The sequence below is a fragment of the Suricata suricatta genome, chromosome 3 (assembly GCF_006229205.1).
Source record: "Suricata suricatta isolate VVHF042 chromosome 3, meerkat_22Aug2017_6uvM2_HiC, whole genome shotgun sequence".
Lineage (NCBI taxonomy): Eukaryota > Metazoa > Chordata > Mammalia > Carnivora > Herpestidae > Suricata > Suricata suricatta.
The window spans coordinates 17,118,256-17,131,639 of record NC_043702.1 but is presented as its reverse complement, the minus strand read 5'-3'; the positions used below and the strand labels follow the sequence as shown (position 1 = coordinate 17,131,639).

Genomic DNA, 13,384 nt, shown 5'->3' with positions numbered 1-13,384 from the left:
TTGCAACACTCCCCTTTGTTTTTTGCTGTTTGATTCTCTTGGGCATCTCTTATCTCCCAGGAACATTTATGCTATTGCATTGTTAGAAAATACGTTTTAATTCTCTTTAGGTGAAACATATGCCTCATTTACTTTTCATTCAACAAACATGTATCAAATGCCTTTTGGTGCCAGGTCCCCAGAGTACTAAACTGAATGAGACAGTCCCCTCCTTCCACACCTGCTGTCTACGGGGGTTGGCCCATTGTCACCGAAACTTGTATGGTGGGAAGCTGTGTTATCTTATTCTGTGTTCCAGGCACAGTTTAATGCATTGAATGAAAAGAGTGAACATAATCTTGATAGCCTTAAAATTTTAAAAGGTATCATTTTGGACATACACACAAATGTAAATAGCTTCCCTTATTAGTTGAGCAGGAAGTGAGGACAGTATTGCTGGAAAATAGCACATTGCTCAAAAATGAAGTGGAATGAATCATTGACTGTATTAGAAAGTAGTTCTCTATTAAATAAATTATTGAACCCATTTGGGAAGGGCCTAATAAGAACATAGTCTATATTCTGCCTTTTCCTTCTGTCTGTCCTTCCTTCCCTCTTTTCCTCCCTTCTTGCTTCCCTCCCTCTGCTATCTCTCTCCCTCCCTCCTTTGATCTTTTTATCTTTTTTAACATTTATTGGAAACTGCCACATTCACGATGTTCTATAGCTAGGATTTTCCAGTATAGACTTGATTTTAATAATTTTATCATTTTCCAATAAGATGTTTTATTAAATATTTAACTAAATGTGATTTGGTTTCAGTATCCTTGTTAAACTTTTCACATAACAGGACCCACAAAATGGAAAAAATATCTTTGCTAGGCCTTGCACTTTTCTCTCTGGTTTGGGCAATATGCCCCTGGGTATTGTTAAGATTCTGGAATAGGCTGGAATGTGACAGTGTGGGGACACACAGGTGAACAGAGCTCAACTCCTGTTATGATCTAACAGGAGAGATAAGGTGAAATCTGAATCTCTTTCACAAAAGCATAATTTACTGAGTGCACATCACCTTCCTCATTGGTTTTCCCCGGTCAATCTTCTGGAAGTGTAGAGAAAGCGAGAAATTACTTCCACTTGATTTTTATCCCTGTACATTTAGGTTCAAAACAACCTCTCTAGACAATATGTTTCCCAAGAATTGGCTTTTTGTTGATTTGATAAAATCCAAGATACTGAACTCATTGGGAGAATTTGACTTCTCTGTTGCAAGTTGTGGGGGCCAAGAAACTCTGGCCATCTGTTTTTGTAAAGCCTGGGGCTAAGAATGGATTTTACATTTTTAAATGGTTGACAAAAAAAATCAAAAGAATGTTTCATGACTTGAGAATATTATATGAAATTCACGTTTCCGTGTCCATAAATAAAGTTTTATTGGAACACAGCCATGCTTATTAATTTACATATTGTTCATAGCTGCTTTTGCTACAATGGCAGAATTGAGTATTTGTGATAGAGGCCATATGGTCCAGAAGAAAAGCTGGAAATATTTATTATCTGGTCCTTTAAGAAGGCTTGCTAACCCCTGATATATTGTTTTATTTGCTAGTGGAGAAAAGCTAAAAAGGCATTTAACACCTGGACCCAGAATCTCTACTAGAGAAGGAATGGTCTTTGTTTAGAAAAATTCTCAGATGGACCATTTGGATGTGAAAGGTTGGGAGTAGCACCCCGCTGCTTTGTATAAAAATGGAGGACAGATGCCCCTGTCCCTAACCTTCCTTGTCCAATTTAGAAAGAAGAAGACTCTTCTAGTAAAATGTACTTAGGTTTGAATCCCACCTCTATGTCACTTCGACAGTCATTTAACCATTCTGAGCTTCAGGTTCTTTATTTGTAATATGGGAACAATAGTCAAATTTGCCTCTCAAGTTTGTTTGATGGCAAAGTGAATTAGTATATATAAAGCACTTAACATAGAGCTTGGCACATACTATTTTCTTAGCCTGTCCCTTGCCATTTTCTGCCCTTCTCCTCCTCCTCCCTTCTTCCTCTTCCTCCTCCTCCTCCTTCCTCTGCTTCTTCTTCTTCTTCTTCTGAGAGAGAGAAAATCTCAAGCAGGACCCACACTTAGCATGGAGCCCAATGTGGGGCTTGATCCCGTGACTCTGGAATCATGACCTGAGCCGAAATCAAGAGTCGGCCGTTTAACCTACTGAGCCACCTGGGTGCCCTGAGCCTGATATATAATAAGCTTGCAATCTCTTCTAGCTAGGATTTATGATTATATTTATAGGATATAGGAAAATTAAATGAAATAGTATATGCCAATGCCTGGAATACTGGCTAGCAAAGTCACTTTTACACTCCAATGGAAGATACCCTGATGTTTGATCCTTCTTGGACCCATGTCTCTGATGTAGTCTGATCTACAGATGATTGGATGTGTATCTGAAGCCAGAGCTGGTATCAGGGACACCTGGAGGGTCTGGGTAGTGTGATCCTTGGATGTGAAGGGTGGCTGTGATTAACAATGGGTTTTAGTATAAACGGTGTCCTTACATAGAGCTGACATTGTCTCGTCAGGGGATTGGACATGAAGAAATCAGCTAGTGGTGCAACAGGAAGTACAGTATCCAGAAAGAATCAATGGATAGTGATGGCTATTTGTTTGATTTTCCAAGAAAATAAGGAATTCCCAGGAAATAGGGATATTTAACTTCATGCAACAGAGACCAGGGGACACTGAGGAGTGTTTTCTTTTGATGCTGGTGAGTTGTTTAGACCTTGTGTCCTCAGCAGAGGGTTTCCATCAACTATTAATTTAGAACAAATGCCATTGGCTGGCCTAGAAGCTGCTTTTAAACCCTGTGTTAAAGGAGTACACACCATTTCATGTGCGAGTAGTTGTTTAGAGCTTGGGTTCTCATCTAGAAGATGAGCCAAATCTGGTCTCGGCCATTTGGTAACAGGGACCTCGCACAAGTGACTTCACTCATCTGTGCCTGTTGGCTCACCTGTAAGTCAGCAATAATAATGACACCTACGTGTGGCAGCCAGCTGGCCCTCAGTGACCCCCCACCTACCGGTATTCATTCCAGTAGTATCTCCTCCTGCATTGAACCAAGGTTTTCCAGGTGACCTAGAGAACGTACTAGAAGTGACATGTATCACTTTGATTCTCACATTACATGATCAAGGTGAAGCCAGATGCCATCAAGTGAGGACACTCGGGCAGTCTGTAGAGAGGCCCATGTGGGGAGGAACTTAGGCCTGCCCACAGCCCCACGAGTGAACTTGGAAATGGGTCCTCTGCCCCCAGAAGATAGAACCTCTGGCCAAATTTCCAGTCTTGTGAGAGATCCTGAGCCGGAGCCACCCAGCTAAATTTCTCCCCCAATCCCGACTCACAGAAACAGATAATCAATGCTTGTTGTTTTAAGTGCATAGATTTGGGGTAATTTGTTACATATCTAAAACAGCACCCCATAGAGCTGTTAATATTTATAGGGTTCTAGAACATCGCCTACCCTCAGCAATCACCAGGTAAGTGCTTGTCAAACATAAAAATTCACAGATAAATACACACCTAATTCGAGGATTAGGGTGAAGGAAGTGCCCATTTGGTTGGTCAAGACTCAAGTAGTCAAGTCTTGCTGTTTCAAAATCAAAGGCTGCTGCTTTCTTTAGGGCAATCTTGCCTGTTTTCGTAGCAATCTGTGATAAGGAGGAGCCCCTGATTTATATTTCCTGCAGAAGAGAAGAGAGATTGAAATGGTAAGCACCGAAGAAATTAAAAGTCATTTCGGTTTTTCAATTCATTACTTCTGGAAAAAAAACCTCAAGCCCAGCTTCATTACTAGTGCTCCGTTTTAGTGCTGATGTTAATTGCAAAGGCAGTATTTTTAAATTAGAATGTATAAGACCACATGTAATTAACCTGTACAGAAGGGCTGAGACTTCATATTAGACTATTAAATCAATCCCAGCAGAATCACTAATGCTGAGCAATTGATTTGAAAATACTGTACGGGCAGAGTAAAGAAGCTAGATGCTAATTACCATCCAGGAGAATTTAGCACACTCCTCGGATGTAGTTAGAGTGGCAGGCTTTTTCCTCTGGCCCTTAACCCACTCAAAGCTGAGAATGCAAATTAGTTCAGACCGAAGACTTCAAACAATCTGGAGTTTAGGGCAAGAGAGGGTTTTTTCTGCCACTCTGCGAGTGTGATGGACTCTCAAAATGTTTGGATGCCATGACCTGGAAGACTGGACTTGCCTGTTTTGGGGTCCAGGTGAAAAGGAAGACTCTTATTATAGCATTTTGTTAATTAAAATAAAAGAAGTGTTTATTTATTTTGAGAGAGAGAGTTTGTGCATGCGTGCAAGTGGGGAAGAGGTAGAGAGAGAAAATCCCAAGCAGCCTCTGAGAAATTAGCACAGAACCTGACGCGAGGCTCATTCTCAGGAATGTGAGCTCATGATTTGAGCTGAAATCAAGAGTCTGATGCTTAACCGACTGAGCCACTTAGGGGTCCCTGGTTATAGCATTTCTTGATGTCGTGGGCATGAGCTGATCTCTCTACAACTTGCATTTTGCATTCCTCTCTCAACTCATCTCTATTTATGTTTCTTCTTGTAGGTTACCCTGCAACATCCATTGTCTTGCTTTATTCTTTGTCTTTTATACTAAATCATTCAAGCGGCCTGCAAATACCTACTGGCTTACCCAACAAAAAAGACCAGTAACCACAGCAGCTTGCATTTATTGAGTGCTCAGGTGGAGAATGCAAGCTGGCTATCAGAATCCAGTCCTTGCTTCCCCTAAGGGATTCAGGTGCAACCAGCCACAGGACCCAATTATATTTCCCAGATTGTCTTGTGTTGAGGTATGGCCAAGTCCCTCCATGGCACTGTGAGGCAAAGTGATGTGTGTCGCTTCCAGCCTGAACCTTTTCAAAGAATAGGTGTATATCCTCTTGACTCCCTCCCTTTGCTGGCTGGATTCAGAAGGTGACATGGCCCTAGAGCTATGAGATGGAGTGAGTCCGGGTCACTGAATCGCCATGCAGAGAAAGGCCAAGATGAACCAGGTTCACATTCAGGGATCTATCATGTGACAAGAAACATTTTGTGTTTGGGCTATTGTACATTTTAAGGTATGTCTGTTGTCTCCCTTTAGCTTGCCGCTACTAATGTTGCATGCATCATCTCATTTAACTCCCTGGCATCTGTATTAGAGGCACCATTATTATTTTATGTTACAGACGAAGAAACAAAATCTCAGGAGATTAAACAACTTGTCTGAGGACACTTAGATAGTAAACGACAGACCCGGCATTGAGGAAGTGCTAAAGAAGTTCAAAATGTCGTTTTGGGTTGTGGTAATCTACAGGTACAGAGATTCCTCATCTTTATGATTGAGAATAATTAGATAGCCGACCAATACTGATGCTTTACAGCTGCCTTCCATTCTTTTATTAAAAAAAATTATTTTTACATTTATTTATTTTTGAGAGAGTGAGACAGAGCCCAAGAGGGGGAGGGGCAGAGAGAGAAGGAGACACAGAATACACAGAATCTGAAGCAGGCTCCAGGCTCCGAGCAAGCATTCAGCACAGAGCCTGATGCAGGGCTTGAGCCCACGAACTGTGAGATCATGACCTGAACTGAAGTCAGATGCTTAACCGACTGAGTCACCCAGGTGCCCCCAGCTGCCATCCATTCTGACTGGTTGGTGCCTATGCCATGCTGCTGTTAAATATTTTGACTGTTTCTCCTGCTTAAGGCGTAACGTGGTGACTGACGCCTGTCCTCTGTGGCTGTGAGGTTCTGTGGGGCTGCAGAGTGAAGGGGACAGTGACCGCTGAGAAGCCATTCTTGTTCCTTCGGTGCGCCATGATGTGAACGCGGCCCTCACTTGGGCGTTCTTGCTGCAGTGCTGTAAATCTGAGTGTGGCTTTTAAAATAAAAAACCAATAACAACTACAATTTTTACAGAGTGGGGGTGGTGATAGGAGGGAAAGTCGGGGGTCAGTCTTCTTGGTTGGTGGGAGACACAGAATCTGAAGACAGGCTCCAGGCTCTGAGTTAGCTGTCAGCACAGAGCCTGACGTGGGGCTTGAACCCACAAACTGTGAGATCATGGCCTGAACTGAAGTCGGAAGCTCAAATGACTAAGCCACTCAGGTGCCCCAAAAGTGACTCTTTTTAACCACACACTATGAGATCATGACTTAAGCTGAAGTTGGACACTTAATGGACTGAGCCACCCAGGTGCCCTGTGTGGAGCTTTTCTCTACATCCTCAGCCTGAGGCATCTGCCCTCTGCACTCTGCCAGCACTTCAGACATTCTATTGCCAGCAGTGGAGCAGCGGGTATATGTATCCTTCCTGTACCCACACACACAGTGGTAAGTGTGACAAGAAAGTGTGGGACTAGAGGGTACATGGCAGTGGGAGCCTGGAGCCTCTGAGGCAGGGATGAGCACCAGGGCTGCTGCCTATACAGTACCTTGGTAGGATTTAGGCAAAACAGCCTCCCTGGGTAGACGGAGCCCTGAGAAAGGTGCATGACCAGGTAAGGGTGCACACCTTGGTTGGTTACCTTTGTGCAGTGTAATATGGCACAACCGTACACTGGGGCCCTATTTTGCACACTCTTCTCTGAGCTGGGTTCAGGTAGGGGATAAGGGACACACGTGGTTGAATCAGAGAGGAAAGGAATTGTTACCCAGATTCCTGCAGTGTAGTATGTACCAGGAAGGGTAGCATTGTCTGAGAGAGATGTGGCTGAGGCCAGCTTTGCCCTCAGCATTGGGGTAATCATTTAAAAACAATTTTTTAATGTTTATTTAATTTTGAAAGAGACAGAGCAAGAGAGCCAGCATAAGTGGGGAAGGGGCAGAGAGAGAGAGGGAGACCCCAGATCCGAAGCAGACTCCAGGCTCTGAGCTGTCAGCACAGACCCTGATGCGGGGCTCCAACTAACGAACTGTGAAATCATGATCTAAGCTAAAGTTGAATGTTTAACCGACTGAGCCACCCAGGCGCCCCTCGAGTAGTCATTTCTGATGGTACTGTGAAGGTGTCAAAGCTTGCTCCCAATTTTTTGATGCTCCTTCAATTGAGAGGTGGAACAAAGTCCCCATAAATATTAGTGGTCTGAGTGACCCACTGGCAACCAAATGACACTGAGTGACTCCTGAGGTTGTGGTAAGAAAAAGCTATGTCGTTCCTACTTCTGTTTCTTGGAACACTTACTCTTGGATGCTGTGTCTCAGAACCCAGCTGCCATGTTGGGAGAAGTCCAAAGCACATGGAGAGGTCATGTGGAGGTGCTCACGGCTTCAAGGAGTGGCCTCAGCTGAGCTCCTGGCTGACAGCCACCTTGGACATCCAGTCTGTTGTATGACAGCAGCCCCCCTGCCCCCCATCTGACTAAAACTACATCAGAAGTCTTGGATAAGAACCACCCAGCTGACCTGATTCATGATGGACTGAATTGAGAACCAGAGAAAGTGACTGTTTTCTCTTCTTTTTCTTCAAATTTTAATGTTTATTTTTGAGAGTGAGAGAGAGACAGAGCACAAGCAAAGGAGGGGCAGAGAGAGGGAGACACAGAATCTGAAGCAGGCTCCAGGATCCGGAGCCTTCAGCACAGACAGATGCGAAGCTCAAACCCTCAAACCGGGAGATCATGACCTGAGCCAAAGTCGGAAGCTCAACTGACTGAGCCACCCAGGCACCCCGAAAGTGACTCTTTAACCACTAGGTTTCAAGGTATTTGTCATGCAGAACAGGCAGGTAGATTGCCTCTACATATCCTTGTATCCCCAAAGTGTTTTGTGTTGAGGTCTTGGTGGAGAGAATATAAATTTCCAACCAAACCCTTGGGTTCCCCTCTGTATGTGTTAGATGTTTTCCTATTTAAATTCTTTGTGACATTTCACACGTATTTGAAGTTGGAAAGACTTGTTAATGGGTTAAATTTAGAGGCTGTTACTTTCTTGTATTGTCAGTAAGAAAAGCAGCTCTATTAATAAGATTTAAAATGCCTTTTAGTTATTTGCAGTTGGTTAGGTCTACCTGGGGAAGATTGCATACCAAGGCCACATTAAAGAAGAAAAAGGAAAGGGAAGAAAAATCCCTAAGTTCTTTAATAGAGTCTGCCATTACTGTTTTTAAAAATTCCTGGCCAAGATTCCACCAAGTTGTGCTCAGTAGAGTTTGTGCCTTATTTAGTTTCTCATCCAGAAAACGTCCATGGAAATTGAGACTTGGAGGAAGACACGGCAGGATCCCACCTGGAGCCTTCAGGTAGCCCGAAGTTGCCAAGATGTTTGGAGTTCAAAGTTGAGTTATTTAGTTTTCTTCCTTCATTTGTCTGAGACTGAAAACCTAAAGAGGAATGTAGGGATTCAAAGAGATTATCACCCATGCAGAATTTATGATTGATGTTGTGTAAGCAAGTACACTTCAGGAAATTAATGAATCTTGTTGAGCTTTAGTATTGGATGGGCCCAGACTTCACATGCTTTCAGATTTATTTGGAATCATTCTTCCACTGGAGGCAGTGGTTATAGCTGCGTTCTAACGGGCTGCGAAAGTAGATAGCCTCTTGACATTTGGCTGATTTAACCATCTTCGGAGGGGTAGGATTACTGCAGATCTAGTGTTTGGACTTAGTTAGGTCCCTGAGTCATGATTTAGAGGTGGTCTCAGATTGGTGTATTATGTTCTGTTCTCCAATTTCCAGGTTATACTGTGGTTTAAAATTTGTTTTAATGTTTTATTTATTTTTGAGAGACAGAGAGAGACAGCATGAGCAGGGGAGGGTCAGAGAGAGAGGGAGACACAGAATCTGAAGATGGGTTCCTGGCTCTGAGCTAGCTGTCAGCACAGAGCCCGATGTGGGGCTCAAACCTAAGAACCATGAGATCATGAGCCGAAGCTGGACGCTCAACCAACAGAGCCACCCAGGTACCCGTATACTGTGGTTTTACCTGTGTCTCAGACCAGTCTTCCTGTATATTCATCCGAGGGAAGGACCAATGCCATACACATGACTGGGAAGCAGTGAAGAGGGTGTGTGAATACAGAGTTCCTTTATTTTATTGTTCCTCAGCTCCCCAAGGTGGCAAGGGGTGCAGGTACCCGTCCCAGGCAGTAAGCAAATTCAGTCAAGATTGTTTTCTGACACTTTCAAGAACCTATTGGTGTCTTTTCCCTTTAATCTTTTGTGTCTTCTTCCCTTCTTCCCATGCCTCTGGGTTAGTCTAAGACAGGTTTGCATTAAGAATGGACACTTACATATGTCTGGTGCAAATTATACTTTACAGACTTGTGCTTAGAGGATACAAGTCTCCCCAAAAGATGTGAGCTGATATCAGGATGGGGTCCAACACGAGAGGGGTGCTTAGGTGATACTTTTGGTTACCATCCTGTTCAGGTGGAGAGCCTACAAGTCAGCAGAAGCCCTGAGACTGGGCTTTCCTAGCTACCTGGGCTCTCCTCCATATTTCCTAGAATTCACAGAATTTCCTCTGAAATTCTAGCTTTACTATTTAGTTGCAACAACTGTCTTTAGCAAATCACGTGATCTGGGATTTGTTATTATGGTCCCGGGTACAGGATCACCCCATCTTAAGTGCCATATTTTCGGGGTGCCTGGGTGGCTCCGTCAGTTAAGCGTCCAACTTCAGCTCAGGTCACCATCTCAAGGTTCATGGGTTTGAGCCCCGCATCTGTCTCTGTGCTGACAGATCAGAGCCTGGAACCTGCTTGGGATTCTGTGTCTCCCTCTCTCTTTTCTCCTCTTCCACTCATGCTCTGTCTTTCAAAAATAAATAAATGTTAAAAAAAAGTGCCATATGTTTACACTCAATGCAGCCACAGACTGTATTGTAAATGGGAATCACATATTTGGTCTGTGGGCACCCTTGGTCCCTTACCTGTTATGGTATAAAGCCAGGAAGGCTAAGCCCAGCACCCTGGCTGGGTAGACCATATAGTCTTATCTCCTTCTACCTACTGGCCACTACCTTCTCTGGAGAAGAATATTTATTGATTAATGAATGAATGAATGAAGTTCACAGTATTCCTAAAGAGCCTGCTATGCCCCAGGCACTGCTGAGAACGGGCACAGGTCTGGTGAGCAAGATGGGCATGATCTCCTTTTTTAGGGTATTTAGAGTTGAGTGGGGGAGACAGATACTCACATCACAGACATAACCTCAGCATAGTGTGGCATCACAAAGGATATGCACAGGGAGCCGTGATCACGATTCCCAGGAGGGACGTACTTAGGACAGAGTAGACAGGGAAAGCATTTAGCCTCCGGCCTGAAGGATAAGAAGCTACCATTATTGAGGAAGGGAGGTCAAAGCATGGGGGAAAGGGGCAGAGAACCTCAGAGAGGAGTGGCTTGCACTTGACAGTGAATGTTATGAGGGTGATTGATTATGTCTCCCTGGTGTATTAGTGTCTCACGGGGGAATTTCTGGGTTCAGGGGACTAGGGAAGGTATTTGTTTGGGAGCTGAGGGCCCTTACTACCCATGCTTGCTCTCACCTTTACAGACAGGCTTAAATTGAAGGGGTCTCCTGGGATTTGTTGGATGTAGTCCAGGCCCCACCCCTTGCCTACATCCACTTCTCACTTGAACGCTGTTTTCAGCTCCACTGGAAAAACTATCCAAGGACCCTTGGGGCTAACAGGTCTGTGCAGGACACTGTTTTGCCAGGCCAGGGGGAAGGGAGTTGGGCCTAGGCTGTTCAGCTGCCCTAGAGCTTGGTGGGATGGGGTGCAGACCTGTAAGTGTGCAGAAGACCCTGGGTAAATAGAGCTCTTGAATCCTACCATTGGCGCTGGTCCCACTGAAATCACCCACTCCTCTTCCTTGAGTTTCAAAGCATAAGGGCAGGCAGCCGGATAAACCACCAAAGAAGAGAGGCACGGACCATGTGTGCAGATGTGCACACGTGTACACATTCATTAATCTGGAGAGGGTGGGGCAGAGATACTTTGTACAGACTCTCCAAGCTCATTTAAAGTCTTAAGAAAATTCCTCAAAGGCTCCATTTATCTTTCAGAAGGTCAATTTCTTTCAGAGGTGTTCTACATCAAGGTTATTTACATAGATTTTGCTGAAGGGAAGGGTATTGCTTATCCAACAGAAAGTAAATCCACTTTGTGTGTGTGTGTGTGTGTGTGTGTGTGTGTGTGTGTGTGTGTGTGTTTCTTCTTCTCTAGAGCACTGGAGACAACTTAGAGTCCATCTTTTTGGAACCTGACTCTGAGGTCCAGTCTCTCATGTCCCCGATTACAGGGGCCTCTAATCCGTGGCTCATCCAAATCCCTCACGGCTCAGGGTAAACACATTTTCGCTTGTTAGCTTTTCCATTGGGAAATCACGGGACATCTTATTGTAAGTAACATCAGATGAGATTTGGGGAGGGTTTTGCCAAGTGTAAATCAATGCCTTGAGGCTTTGGGAGCATTTGTTCTTGTCCTTTCTCTTGGAATATGCAGTTTAGTCCCCATGGGTATAGGTTAGCAAGATCTCAAACTAGAAACTTATTGAAAGTAATCCCCAACACAACTCCAAACTTTCTTGAACATCTCTGTCAGCAAAAAGAATAGAGTCAAGGTTTTTCCCCCCCTTATGAATAGATGCACATACCATCCAGTTTTTCCACCTCACTTTGGGGGTGAACAAAGTATTACAACTCTGGGTCAGGGTCATCTCTATTTGTCTCTGACATGTCCTGGGGTCCACTAAGCCATCACCGGACTCTGCAGTCTTGCTATGCACCTGCTCTGTGCCATGCTCTGTGCGGGGTGCTGGGGATGGAGCACTTCTCAGGATACAGCCTGTGCCTTGGAGACACTAAGGTCTACCATGGGAGCGAGAGACAGGTAGAGAATTAGCCACAGCATGAAATGACAAGGGTAAGAGGAAGATTTCTATATATTATAGCTTTATATCATACAGGTGAATAGATGGGAAAGGAAATATTTCTGCAATGGGGAGGAGGAGGAGGCAGTGGGTGATTTGTCTCCTAGGGGATATTTGGCAATGTCTGGGGACATTTTTGGGAGGGGTACTCCTGGCATCTAATGGGTAGAGGGAGGCTGTACCCATCCTCCAATGCACAGGACACCTGTTACAAGAAAAAATTGTGTCCTCCAAATATGAAGGATGGCAAGTAACACTCTAGGGTCTGTCTGAGCTGGGCCTGAAGCATGGCTGGCATCTACTGGGCAGCAAATAGGGAAGGCCATTCTGCTCAAAGCCCTTACTCCATCCCTGGCTTTGGGGATGCTAGAGGGGGCGGGACTGAGAAGAGATGAGGCTCTGTGTTTTGGGGGCTCAGCTCACAGTGATGATGTTCCTGGGTGGAGGCAGGGCTGGTTCCAGGTGGTTCTTGAACCCGCGGTGGTGCAAGTCAGGTAACTGGGCAGGAGAATGATATTTTCTCCTTTAATGGTGGCTCGAGAGGGAGAATCGAGGTCCTGAAGAGGGTGGGTGTTCAGCATGTTGGGAAAGATACACTGGAGAGAGTAACAGCACACAGAGGTACCCCCCACAGTAAGTGACTTAACTTGGACCTGTGCTTTGTGATGCTAGTGAGGCGGGCAGCCCACTGCACATGAGCACTTAGAGCTAGAGACTTAGGCACCAGCCGGTAAACCTGTTGCAGCCCAGAACCTGGAATGGAAGGCCAGAGCCCTACCATCGATTCTCTGATGTCTTTGGACAGATGCTAGACAGGTGTTCTTAAATGAAGTGAAACAGCATTATCTGAATGGACCCTTCATGTCCCCATAACACTGTGAGGTTGTCCCCCCAATCCAAAGGTAATAGTACATTTAAGTACAATAGTATAGTTAAAGAAACTGAGACTCAGAGCAATTTGGGTGCTGCTGATTGGGAGGGTGGGGAGGCCAGAGTCCCGGTTTGGCTGGTGGACCAGGGCTGAGCTGGTTGCTGGAATTGTCCACAGTCTTCCATTGGCTCTGTCCTCCAGCCCTCTGATGGCTGCTCTTACCTGCGCTGGGCTTTGTGGGCTGTTTCCCCCCGGCTTTCATTTAACACCACTATGAGAACACTCCAAGTGTGTGTGCGGGGTGCCTGGGTGGCTCAGTCGGTTAAATGTCTGGCTGTGGTTCCCGTCATGATCTCATAGTTCGTGGGTTCCAGCCCCGCATGAGATTCTGTGCCGACAGCTCGGAGCCTGGAGCCTGCTTCAGATTCTGTGTCTCCCTCTCTCTCTCTGCCCCTCCCCCCACTCTCACTCTGTCTCACTCTCAAAAATAAATAAACATTAAAAAATATTTTTAAAAACGGTGTAAGAATGAAATCTCCCACAATACTTCTCCCTGAGGGAATTGTCTGGTTGTC

The 13,384-nt window shown here is 44.9% G+C and overlaps 1 long non-coding RNA gene across 1 annotated transcript; it reads right to left on the bottom strand.

Moving 5' to 3' along the window:
• Positions 1-8,120: 8,120 nt before the first annotated feature.
• Positions 8,121-12,557, bottom strand: LOC115286364. Its single transcript, XR_003906027.1, has 3 exons — positions 12,362-12,557; positions 11,663-11,876; positions 8,121-8,379 (listed from the first exon to the last, which is right to left on the bottom strand). It is a non-coding gene; the product is annotated as an uncharacterized LOC115286364 (long non-coding RNA).
• Positions 12,558-13,384: the final 827 nt, after the last annotated feature.